Source organism: Aulostomus chinensis, chromosome 14, assembly GCF_037954235.1.
Source record: "Aulostomus chinensis isolate RoL2024-O1b breed Wild chromosome 14, RoL_Achi_v1.0, whole genome shotgun sequence".
NCBI lineage: Eukaryota > Metazoa > Chordata > Actinopteri > Syngnathiformes > Aulostomidae > Aulostomus > Aulostomus chinensis.
In genome coordinates this window covers 15,918,212-15,932,077 of record NC_141333.1, presented here as the reverse complement: position 1 = coordinate 15,932,077, position 13,866 = coordinate 15,918,212, and the positions used below count along the sequence as shown (strand labels likewise).

At 40.8% G+C, this 13,866-nt stretch overlaps 1 protein-coding gene across 2 annotated transcripts in view; it reads left to right on the top strand.

Annotated features, from left to right (window-relative positions):
• The window catches only part of rxrgb (retinoid X receptor, gamma b), a 35,658-nt gene that overhangs the window by 9,340 nt on the left and 12,452 nt on the right, over window positions 1-13,866 (top strand). The gene's annotated exons all lie outside the window — the stretch shown is intronic.

The window sequence follows — 13,866 nt, the reverse complement described above, 5'->3', positions numbered from 1 at the left end:
CTCTCTCTCTCTCTTTCTCTCTTGCTCTCTCTGTTTGGTTTCTGTCACCCTGCATCCTTCTGTCAGCTCTGGTTCGGTCTTTTCTTCCTTCCTGTGTGTGAAGTGACATGGGAGGTGTTGATGTTAGCTCCCTCACACACACATACTGTAGTCGGACCTATTACCCAGCATGCAGTGGCCTCACCGTCTGTGTGAATGCGAGGATAGCAGAGCACAGCGTCTCTTCTCCGTTTGTCCTTGAAAAATTAGGTGACACACTAAATCTTTACAAATGTAGTTTCTCATCACTAAAGACCACGAAGACGTTCATTGTTTTCTGGGGTCTTGGACTAATGGATGACCAATATATCAGCGAGACACTACAAACGTGGAATTAAACATGGAAACATGGAAAGAATCATTCACAATACTCTCTATTAGCAGGCAGCTGTTTAATTTTTTGGAGCATTTTGCAAACGAAACACAACTGGACTATGATTTCGTGTGTTTTGCTCATTCACTACAAAATGGACCCAAGACATTAATCCTTGACGGTTTCTCGGATTATTTTGGCATTTCTTTGGCAAATATTTGTAGCGAGAGATAGAAATCAACGAGCTTCAAAGGTCTAGACAAGAGCAAGAGTCAAATTGTTGATGTGCCGATAATTACGGTCAACCACAGAGTCACAGTTGTTATCTCGTGGTTATTTGAAAGGTGCTAATTTAGTCTGAAAAAAGTGTTGCATACTTCAAAGGACTATGAACCGCACTTTAATGATAAAGTAGAGCTTTTATGGAAGCGCTGAAATATTAACCGCAAGATTATTTATTACTGCAGATTAAAATCATTAAAGCTAATTCGATTACACATGTTTGATCTGGAGATATGAAAGATGTTTAGTGAAACCAAGACTATCCTCCCCCAGAAAATGACCAAAAGATTAATTTTAAGCAGCTTAGAACGAGTCGTGCTTACGTTTTGAATTTCGTAAGTCGCGACACTCATTTTAAGCGGAAAGGTCAACAGGAGTAGAAATCAGATATGCGTTTTGCACCGTTTTTGTGGCGACTTTACTCAATGCCGTTTTCTTTTCAGCTGTGTTTCATAAAGCTGGAGTTTAAGCTCGACCAAATCATTTCCTAACACTAAGCAAGTGGATTTTGTGTCTAAACCCACTCACAGCACTGCTTAAACGATCATTAAGTGTTAAACGTTTCACCCAAAAGAAAGGGGAATTCCTGTTGCTGTGGAATGTCCCTGCAGGTGTTCTGTGCTCTGAGGTCTGGATCAGCTCTGCTGTGGTTTCGATCTCATGGTCAACAAGTGAGAGACTGATGTGTAACCTAGGAGACAAAACCCCTGACTGCTATCATATATTGTCAGCATAGACTCATCAAACGCATTGAAACGCTCGGCCAGTGGAGGGCGCTAATCAAGGAAACGCTTCACTAGGTTGTATTTGGGGGTAACAACGAAAGACCTGTGACTAAATCTGCCTTTCGTGCCATCAACTAAAGGTTTATTGCTGAAAGACACTGGTTTTTATCACTCAAGCCTAATTTGTACACCGAACATGCAACACTTTTACCACCACAGTCACTGACATTTGTTTGGTCTTCGGTTTGGTCTTGAGCGTCATCTATGAGCATCAAATGGCTAAAGAATGTTAGAAACCTCTGCTGGCCGAGAGTGTGGCCAGACTGATGTTGCTCCAGTAACAAATAGTCTTATTTCAGTCTTTAAACTGAAATTTACCACTGGCTTGAATTTTCTGTAGAACTTTCGGAGCAGGGACAGCTAAGTGAACCAGCAAGCACGTAAGCGTCATCTGGAGTGAACGAACGCAGAATAAATGACAGAAAAATTGAGCGCTGATGTTAAACAATTATCAGAAGTGACCGTGACTTGACATTTTTTATTTCTTGAATGTAACTTGCAGCTTATACATTATTACATCATCTCAACAAAATAGTATTTTATAGTGTTGTTGTACGTATTCATGGTATTGTGTTGATGTGGCTGTTAAAAGTCTTTTTATGCATTTTATGCCACAAACGCCTCCCACGGCGTGTCCTCCTCCGACTGTTCTTGAGCTTTAATGATGGTAACATTAAAGTATGGTACTTTGTTATTGTGTATCAATAATATAATAAGCATCACAAAATTCGTAATTTATCCCTCCTCAATTTTCCCTTCATTACTGGAGTACTCAAAGTGATTAATGATGTCAGCTATATCCCAAATGTACAGTTGTGCTACACATACAATACACAGATATTGTTGTACTTAATTTATCAAGGCAACAACAGGCGGCACGGTGGTGCAGTGGGTAACAATGTTGCCTCACAGCAAGAAGGTTCCTGGTTGGAGTCCCGGCTCCATCACAGGATCTTTCTGTGTGGAGTCTCCATGTTCTCCCTGTTCCTGTGGGGGTTCTCTCTGGTACTCCAGCTTCCTCCCACAGTCCAAAGACATCAAGAGGGGACGAGGCTGATTGATACTCTCAATTGACTGTAGGTGTGACTGTGAGTGTGAATGGTTGTCTGTCTCTATGTGTTGGTCCTGTGATGGACTGGTGACCTGTCCAGGGTGAACCCCGCCTCTCACCTGTAGCTGCTGGGATAGGCTCCAGCCCCCCGTGACCCTTAACAGGAATAAGCGGAAGAAGATGGATGGATGGATGGATGGATGGATGGAATTCATCAATACAGATTCCAACTTGCATATATCTTGGTCTGGCCATAACTAACCCTGCCTAGTCTTGGTTTTATATATATATATATTTTTATATTTTTTATATGTTATATTGCCTTTTTTTTTAATTTCCTCTCAAGTTTATTCAGATGATGCATTACTCCAAAAAAAGTTTACAATTTCCTTTCAGCTGGTTTGCTAGTCTGGTTGTCTTTGTAAGATCTGTTCATAAATCCAGAGGTCAGGTCACTGTGGTCAGGCTCACTGGGTCACAACATGGACAGACTGTGTGTGTGTGTGTGTGTGTGTGTGTGTGTGTGTGTGTGTGTGTGTGTGTGTGTGTGTGTGTGTGTGTGTGTGTGTGTGCGTGCCTGTGTGTGCCTGTGTGTTGGCGGCGCATACGCATGTCCCCGTGGCCCTCCTGACTTCCAAGAACTAACTGAAGTTACATCATGAGGGGGAGCAACATGAATGAGGATTTTTGGGGTCTTTCAGTGAATTATTTATTGCTCAGGACTGCTTGCAGTGTGAAACTATGGGCATACACTGTATGATTAGAGGAATGATGATGTTTAATCACAATTCATGTGCTCACACTTGATCATCATGCCACGATTACAGTGAGGCACCTGCGGATCATGCTGGCTTATGACGACTGTAAAATTGTTCAAAAGGTCAAAGTTGCTTTATACCTCGGAGAAGAAGAAAATGAAGAATAGATTATTTTAAGAATTGGCTGTGAAAGTTTAAGCAGAGATTGTGAAAGTCAGTGTTTCTCTCATTCATGTGTGTCGCGATCGGAAGAGGAAGACGTGTCAAACAGCCGTCCATTGCGTTGCAACAGCTTGACCAACGAGCCGTGTGCCACTGTAGCATTTTCAGATGCTGTGTGTCGTAATGAGAAAAATGGACTGAGGTCTGGCAGTTAGATCGTGGCTCTGCCTTCACCAGAGCATGATAATGGCTGACCAACATTTCTGACATGGTTGAAATTCAACTCACCGTCAGATGTGCGCTTGAGTGCTGCTGATTGATTTACGATCAGCCAGTGTGCCCTCATGTACCCTGAATGGTAAATAAAGCCTGATGAATTTGAAATCTGCTCCGACCTCAAAGCGATTTGTGGGGATCAAAAACTTTGAGAGGAATGCCGCCCGGTAACCTTGGTACGCGTAGTATTTTTTTTTCCTGTAATTTTCTTCTCCACTCCCTCATTGTAACCTTTATGTAACAATGAATGATCGTTACTAAGCCTCAGTGCAGTTTTACTTAACCGTACATGTACATGTTTTATAATCCCATTTATTACTATTTACAATTTTTTTTTATAATTTCAATTGATTAAATAACATTGGATTCTAAATTGCTGAATTTATTTTCAAACTGGGACGCTGTCAGGGAAAACGAGAAGGACCCAAAATAGAGAGGAACCAAGGCAGACATGAGCAAAGGCACCAATGAAGGCTTTATTCACTTTACAGAACACTGCTTCTTTGACACAAAGTTTTTCAAACATAAGATATAATTTAAAAAAGGGAAGTTATAAATCTATAGAGGGCTGAATTAATCAAAGCAGGGTAGGATCTGAGTAAGAGAGGCCTCACTTCTCCGTATTTCAAAAGAAGATGAGTTTACATCCCAGCGAAACAGCCTCTTCTTCCCACTCTTGAATTTTTTTTATGACAGCCAGCTGTGCAAACGAGAGTCATATTTCACGACAGCAAGTTCAGGCAGAGCAACAGCAGTGTGTTTCACCCTGTGCCAGATAGCACAACAACATTGTAAAAAGCATTTCCAAGACATGGCGTAACAAGGCTGCGGCGCTAACAAGAATCAGACAACAGCGCTGGTGTTCTTCAAATTTGTCTGCTCATTTAGTGAGAAAACAAATTTCCGCGATCGAAATCTTCACTCCTTTAGTGGGAAACAATCACATGCATCATGTCATTTGACTGGTTTTTAGTGGATGATCAAGACCTCATAGTTCGACACTGACTTGTCTGCAGTTTGTCCTCCTCATTGGGCCAACCACAACAAAAGGCAATCACAATGATGTAGCTGATTTGTGGTCTGCCACAAATTAAAGTAGTTTGGAAGCTGTATGAGAAATTCGTCCATAATGAGATCTGTCTTGTGGCAGCTGAGCTGTAAAGAACCAAAGGCAAATGTATGTGTTGCAACAATTGTCTAAAAAGCACAAATGCAGTCATGGCAGTAATAACGTCAAAACGTGGACAGTTACATTAATTTTTTTTTTTTTCCTTCGCAAAGGACTTTTTTTGTTCATTTGTTGGCAAGATGTCTCACAAATGACAGATTTTGATGGAAATTAGTGGAAAGAATAACATTTCAAATGTTACCTGGATTAAATCATTGATCCTGGATCCTGCTGATTGTTCTCAAATATTGGCAGGATATACTGTAGCCATTAGTGGTAATTATCTCCTTGGCAGAGGTACAGTATGATTTCTCTGAGTGCCTTTGTAGTTATATATTTTAGGTAGTAATCGTAGTTGTAGAATTATTGATCATTGCACTCAGGGGTGTGTGGCTATCAACCCTGTCAGTTATGGGCTCATAAATCTGTCACAGTTTCACAACTTTATAGCACTCCTAATTGCTGTCATTGTGTTGTGTGAAATTATTTATTGTTCCAAATCTACTCTGCTTTTTTTTTTTGGAACTATAAAGAAATACATTAAAAGGGCTTCATTTTCAGACTGTAAATCTGAGTTGCAGCCATTCCAGAAATCTAAGAAAGGCCCTACCTCTCTATTCAAGGTTCTTGATTGAGTAAGTTGCTAGAAGAATCCTATGATTGGAAAGCTTTCCTTTTGCTACATGTCTCCTGACAATGCTTCCTGTCTTGCTTCTTGTGCTCAATGAATCATTACAGGATTTATGTACTTATCTTGAATCAGAATAAATAAATAAGTGATAATGTGTTGCTCCACTTTTAGTCTATTCCTGTAGATTTTCTCAGCACAATTTACAAGCAACCAGTGTTTAAAAAAAAATTTGCAAAACTATACCTGGAATGAGTAATTCATTTTCTTCCCCCTATTGTACAGATGGTTTTTTTTTTATATCGATGCTCACATGACACTAACTTGGTCAGCATTTCCTATTTTTGGCTATTTTAAGATGTTTCATATCATTGCAGAAGTGCATCAACCAGACGAACCTCTCAGATCGGGGTTAACCTCTTTAAATGGAATTTATTTTATGTTTATGTGTTGCTTGGGATTGTAAAAGTATGGTAAAACTGCACTTAATCTGTTACTTTACCACAACGTCAAATTATAGGGTAAGACTGGTTTCAGATCCAATCAGATTCTAGAGCGGCTGTGTGATGGTATGGGCATGTCACTACGTGGCCTGTTTGTGTGACGTATGTTGTAAACATTTCACCAACCACCATTAAACGACAAATGAGAAGTAGAAGGTTCCCAGCTCCTGACTCAGATCCTTTCCCCTCCTCCTCGAACTGAAAAAAAAAATCACCGCAAACCGAAAGAAGGTGACTGCTGACGCCGATCAGTCCCTCTCTTTGTCTTTTTCTTCAGGAAACAGCAGATGCCGTCCAATCCGTTCTCCGTCTTACATGATTAGCCATCGCGGCGTCAGTTTTTGGTTCTCCAAAGGCTGACTGTATCGCCCCTCTGGACCGTACCACTACAGCTGAAATGCAAAACCCCCATTCAAATGAATAAGAGAACCTGCATTTTTGCTGCAATTTGAAATGACATCAGACTGCAGGAACAGACAGTTTGTTGGACGTCGCTCATCTTTAGACTAACCTTGAAGGAGCCACTTTGATATTGTGTAGGTTTTTGAAGCATTTCTCTGAATTTACTTAATATATCTGCAGTATTGCAGGTGTGATGTGCTGTTCGAAGTTAGTGTTAGCTCTGGGTTCCCGTAACGAACATCCAAAGAAATTTATTTTCATTGAATCAGACATTTAACAGAAAACTCGTTCAAAATTACCATTAACTATGAGATGAGCGAACTGACTTCAGCATTGCTAACTTTCTCATTTGCGGGGTTTAGGACTCATTCTTGTACTGGTCTAGACCATTTTTTTCGTAAATTAATCTTAATTTCAGCATTTGGTAGAGTCTTTTTGTTTAATAGTCTTTTGTTTCATGCTACCGTGGATGTGATTTTGACTGATGCTCACTGACTGCAAGTACCTCATAGCTCAAGGGTAACTAAAATGGTCCCTCCTCTGTAAAATAACACTATTAATGTCTGCGTACCGAAACATTGCTCCTAAAACATCTCCAGCAGCTGCAGGTGAAGAACACGGTGTGCTGGTTGCTCACGGCTTGGTCAGCCTGTTCCTTCTGTGCGAGCGGATTTGTGTTAGCTCTTGTTGTTTACGTTTCCAACTTTTTTATCACTTGCAAAACAATCTTTATCTCGTCCCTGTCTCAGCCCTGGCCTCCTCATCGATCTGCTGCCTCTGTGCAAAAAGTTTCCAGAGTCTGGGTTCGCTCTCCTTAAATTCAAGGAATAAAGTAAAAAAAAAAAAAAAAAAAATTGTAACGTTGTGTTTGTGCACTAGCTTGTTTCTTCAGTGTTATATGAGGGAATTGGGGTGAGTTGAAGGTAGAAAGGAAAGGTAGCTTAGATAATTTCCCTTCTTTTCAGGGAAAAGTGTGTGTGAGAGAGTTCACTGCAGGGCAAAGTATAGGGTCAAAGCAGTTCACCAGCTCAAGTGCTTGTGTTGTCACAGCAATGGGGTTTATGGAAGGAAAGAAAAAATCAGTCTCTCTATGTTTGAAACAAGAGAGGTAATTTACATTCTTTCTGTCTGTTTTTGATGGTATCAGTTCAACTGATACCATTGATTGTATATATTTTACTGTTTTGCATTATGTCATAAAGCAGAAGAGTGTGCTGCTGTTCATGTGACAGAGAATATCTTCATTTTTACTGTGCTGAAACAACACAGACTTCTCTCCACTAGTGATCACATGTTCTCATCAGACAGAGAGATTAGGTGTGTTTTGGTCTGTCGTGCGACATTGTCCCTCCCCCATCAATCAACTCATCCATCTATCTTTCTCTCTCTCTCTTTCCTCCGTTGGTCTCTAGCTCTATCCCTCTCTCCATCCCCCCCCCCCTCCTCCTCCTCGGTCTCCCACCTTCTTGACAGCTGGCCTGCTGAGCTGCAGATACTTACCCAGGGATAAGAGGATTTACTGACACAATTGGTCAGACATCAACCTCATTTACCATAGAAATGATATGGTTCTGTGTTATTGTCCTTTATAAATATCTAGTTTTCTGTTTTTATTTAAAAGAGGAGTGTGTGTGTGTGTGTGTGAGTGACAAGGGTTTAACAATAAATGCTAAAGTCAAGCCATTTCTCCATGACATGTCATCTGGCCCTAATGAGCTCCTTCGTCTAATTACTTTGACTGTTCTCCGTCATTTGGTCCCACAGACAAGCACGCGAACATGCGATCATACGAGGTGAGCATACACAAAAGAGACCCGTGCAGACACACACTCAACGGGTATTAAACAGATGGATGCACAAGCTGGAGATCCTCCTCGAAGGAGCTAATCTGTTGGATTCAGTATTAAGACTTGTTGTTGTGGAGTAGATCTGCTTCCCCTACTCCCGTCGCTCATCTATACACTGCTGCTCCGCTCTCCAGAGACGAGATATTATTAGTTAGTGGGCCACGGGCTTATTGAATTACCACAGTGGACTGCTCCATCCATCTAGTAGCCAGTAATTAACAGTGAGGGATTTGGAAGGCTTTATGGTCTGTGATGTTTCTTTAAACCTGTTGATCATGAGATCAGAGCGATGCGTTTGTGGCTTTGCTGTTTTTCTACCACAAATGTCATACATCAGCATCTAATTCACGTAACAATTGTTTTGATAATGCTGATGTGATCATTGCAAGTCAGAATGAAGGAATACGATCAGATCTCTTCACACACACACACACACACACACACACACACACACACATACATATGTGTGCATATATGTATATTTATATATACACACATATATGTATATGTACATATATTTATCTATACATAAACATGCGCACACATACGTATAAATATACATATACACGTATACATGTATGTATTTATATGTTTGTGTGTGTATGTATTGAAACTTTCTGAATATTTATATTTTTATTTATGTAAAACAAATTAATCTTCATATTTTAAATGCTTATTTTTTGCCTTTGTGCAGTTCATATGAATTTCAGAACGCAGCAAATGCACAAATTGTCAGGCAGTTAGCAAATTAATTAAAAGCCAGGATGTACGTCTGTATCCGTCACAAATTCTTTCCAAATATTGTCATTATTTGTTTTATAATAGGAGAAAAAAAATAAAAGCAGGAAATTGTGAAGCAAACAGTTAAACATTCAGTTTTTCTTGTATCGTTTAAAACGTCAATTATTGTATTCATTTGGAATTTACTGTCATTCAGCTGATCAAGTATTAATTAGTGCACAACATGTCCTGGACACTACTGTAAGTGTTTAAATACAGTATTTTTTTTTTGGAAAGGATCAATAAGATATGATTCCTCAGTAATACCCGGTTATCTTTTACATTAAGACTTAATCTTAAACCTAATCAATCAAAACAAGTGATAATATTTCCAAAGCTATTGCAATACAAAAATCAGATGATGTGTTATCTTAACATTCTGGTGCTTTAATGACAATATATTGATTACTGTTATGGATTTACTTCCCCTCGACGGTCATTTCTGGGAATGATCAGTGGGAGAATATAGGCTGCACAGATAGGAACTCCTGTGAACTTGGTTCAGGAGTTTGGCAACAGGCGACCTTTGATTTGCAATGGTAGTGGTCAAAGGTGCCCTTCACTTCTCTGTCTGTTTGCTCTCAAATACATGCTTGTGTCGCTGCAGCAGTGTCTACATTCGCCCTTAAACAAAGACAGACAGGAACGACTGGGACAAATTGGCGAGACAGGTATCATATGATGGATTTATTTGCCTGTCCTCAGAGGCGCTCCTCTCAGTCCTCAGTGCATTATAATGGACGGTCCTCTGTTGGGGAAATGTGTGAAACACATTCCAGAGGCCTCTTTGTGTTGAGGTGATTTACATAGAATGACGGTGGAACAGCAGGGTGAGGTGGTTCATTCAAGGATAGGCACCATTGAGCTGCTCTGGGCCGATTAATGCTACCTCTGCTGAACATGGTGGCCTCCCTCCACACACACACACACACACACACACGCGCGCAAACACACACACACACACACACACACACACACACACACACACACACATGCACACACAACCAAACCCCTCTGTCACCTTAATCTATGATCAGTTGACTGAGGTCACTGAATTAATCTGATCAGTCTGTATCCATATATAATTCTCTGCTTTCATTGACATTCCTTACGTGGAAGTGATAAAAATGAATGTCAAATTTTGCATGAACAAACCGTATAATTTTACTTTACCTTGGTTGGTTGAATATTCAATCTGGAAGCCTCAGTTACAAGAACTCTGCACACCACGTTTTCGTCATCTTTTAAGCAGCTCTCTGTCTCGTGTTTTGTGTTCCACCCACCTGTTGTTCCCCAGCACTGTTAGAGAAGTCAGAAATGAGACCTCTTAGTGCACAGTTTAGATTCTGGCTTACTGACTCAGCTTGTGTGTGTGTGTGTGTGTGTGTGTGTGTGTGTGTGTGTGTGTGTGTGTGTGTGTGTGTGTGTGTGTGAATAGGTGAATGCAATCAGGGCACTCTTGCAAAAGGGAGCATCTCTCTCAGTGGGACTCACTAGCTTTCGCAGCGATCATTGTTTGGTATGAAATATTGATTCTATTTTTAAGGCGTCTACTCTTTATCAGACAGGTATGCTGGAGAGAGACAGGAGACTTAAAGAGCAACTTACCCTCAGAAACAAGCCAGAGAACACACAAGCAATTATCTACCAAAAAAACAACAACAACAAAAACAAGGCCAAAGTTGAAAAGCCTACTTGGCAGCTTTGATTGTACAGACATTATAAAAACTAGATGTTTTCTTTCTTTTGAGATTCCTCCATATTTCCACTTCTATCATGCCATCTTCTCGGCCTCACTTGTTGCCTACAAGATCATGTTGGTAAATAGTTGGCTGAGCGGATGATATCCTGCCGTTGCCATATCTCCAACTCAGCACTTCTAGAATAGAATAGATCTTTACGAGGCCTGAAGGGAATTTGACATGCACATAAAGAGAGGGTTCAGTGCACAAAATCGGACAGAGTACATGCTGTACAGGCCTCATCCATTATGTAAGCTTGTTGATTAGATGAATCTGCACTCCAAAACATTGGCAATGCGCTCTTGCCCTTGTTGAATTTAAATCTTGGCTGTACATTTTGTTGCATTTCAGGTTTTAGCATACGGCATGAATAACTTTTTAAATATGTATTCCCCTGCAGTAACTCTCCCAATACATATTTGCCTTAGAGGGATTACTCATGGAGTCGGGGAGAAAATGTGCGAGTGAGAAAGGGGGCGGAGGCTATAGTCTTAGTGCTAAACAGGAAGTTGCACAACATCTGCTCCTTGGCATACAGAGAGGGAGTGAATGGCCAGCTGTGTGTTTTAGAGTGTGTCTTCTTGCAAAAACGGCTCCTTCCAGGCAGACAATGTTACATTCCTCTGTGTTTCCCAATTCACTGAAATCTGACAGCAACTGTCTTGTATTATTAAAGTTTCCATGTCATATTAAGTCAGCATGTCTGCTAGCAACGGCCAGCGCACCAGGGAACGAGTGAAGAAATATTTATTTTGGCTGGAGACTGCTGAGATTTAAAGTGACTCCATGTTTGCGTTTTTAAGTGACAACAGCGACATCTGCTGCCTCCTGTGCTGCTCAGGGGACGCTGGTGCATGATATTCTGATTATCATTATTCCAATTGCACACTATTTGTAGGAAAACAAAATATCAGTTTTCTCATATAAACCTGGGACATTATGTGGACCTGTTCTCTGGAATTGACCGTTCACACATCTGCTACACAACAGCAGATGGAGTTCTCAGAGTTATTTAAGGTAAGGGCCCATGCCTAATAAGAGGAAGGACATGATGCAATAAGTATGCTGTCATAAAGCCAGTTCAAAATGTCACTGTGAAACCCTCCAGACAATGACCCGCTAGGGAGCTGAAAGGTTAAAGTTTCTTTAATATCTTATCCAAACTATTTGGTCACGTTCGTTCTCGCAATCAGCATGAATGACTTGATACCCTTCGTGTTTGCAGTGCATGGGTGAAATTGACCTGTGACACAAGACAGAAACATTGTTTGCAAATGACATAAAATCCCATCACCCAAGAAGTCTGTGTTTCCCCAAAACGGGTGCATGTACCATCAGGCAGTTTCGTTAAGGGTTAGGCTACACTAAAAAAAAATTGTATGAAATAGTATCCTCTCCAAAAAATGTTCCCATCTGCAATTAAAGAACTGCTCCATCTCCTATATTGACTTTGTCTGTCTGATCTAGCCAATCAGAGACAGGGTAAACCTGCGGAGGCATCTTCTGGGGATGCACACTCAGTAATCTATTTATTTAATTTAATTTAATAATTTTAATTTATTTATTTATTTCACGTTTTCATCAAGCAATAATCAGACTGTAGTTTTAGTTCCCTTAAAAGGCAAATTTTCATCTGAGATTTGGGAACAGGTGAACTCTCAGAAAACGTGTCTGTTGCTGAGGGATCAAGTTGTGCCACTGTAGTTGAATGCTGCTCTTTCCAGTGATCGTGAGCGTTGAGGCAAAGCGTAGGTAAGTGAGTAAGAAGATAACAAAACAATTTGATGTATTAGTTATGTGTGGCGCAGTGATATTCCACTGATTATTACATGCTATAACAACAAACAACCTGTTATTGGGACCACTAATAACAAATTGCAGATGAGCATTTTTGTGCAGTGACCACATGGTTTGCTACATCTGATATAAAACAGTAGCAGGGAGGATTCATTTCAGCAAGACTTCTACTTGAGGTAAACCTGTGAAACATGGACAACTGCAGCTACACTGAATGAAGGAGCTTTTTTCCCTTTGTCAGCACATGATGATGTCATCACCAAGAGTAAGATGTAGGACTGAGCTATCAAACATCATACATGGTTTCTAGGTTAAGTGATAGAAAAATATAAACTATAATGAATTGGTTAAAGAGGCAGCACTGTGGTGCAGTTGTTAACACTGTAGCCTCCCAGCAAGAAGGTTCCGGTTTCGAGTCCCGGCTCGGGTACGGGATCTTTCTATGTGGAGTCTGCATGTTCTCCCTGTTCCTGTGTGGGTTCTCTCTGGTACTCCAGCTTCCTCCCACAGTCCAAAGTTATCAAGAGGGGACGAGGCTGATTGATACTCTAAATTGACTGTAGGTGTGACTGTGAGTGTGAATGGTTGTCTGTCTCTATGTGTTGGCCCTGTGATGGACTGGTGACCCGTCCAGGGTGAATCCCTCCTCCTGCCCGAAGGCTGCTGGGATAGGCTCCAGCCCCCCTGCGACCTTTAACAGGATAAGCAGTAGAAAATGGATGGATGGAATTGGTTAAAGACTTTAGAGGTTTTAAAGAAAGGTCAGTGGAGTGCTCACTTTTCCAAACTCTTGCTTCAGTACTGGAGCATTTCCAGAAACAAGGACATTGTAGTGCAAATTTGCCAATGTGAAGTTAAAAGACTCAGAAAATCATTAGTAAACTCGTTTTATTTTGTTTCCCCTTTAGGCAATTCTGCATTGTAAAGATATGATACAACTTTTGAAATTTCCCTCACAAATTCGTTTCACTGACAACGCTCCGTAAGGGGACTTCTTGAGATCTGTACTGCTTTAGCACTTTCTGGCTTTGTGGTAGTGCAGGAAAAATATATAGATATACAACCAAAACGGCGCTTCTTTTACACACACACACACACACACACACACACACACACACACACACACACACACACACACACACACACACACACACACACACACACGAAGGAATGTGACATTTAACTAAAAATGGTAGCACTGGGCTCAGCATCACTTTGTGACCTATGTGTGTATGTGTGTGTGTGTGTGTGTGTGTGTGTGTGTGTGTGTGTGTGTGTGTGTGTGTAAAGTTAGGTGGGGGGGATGGTGTACCAACACACGTGCATTTCTTGA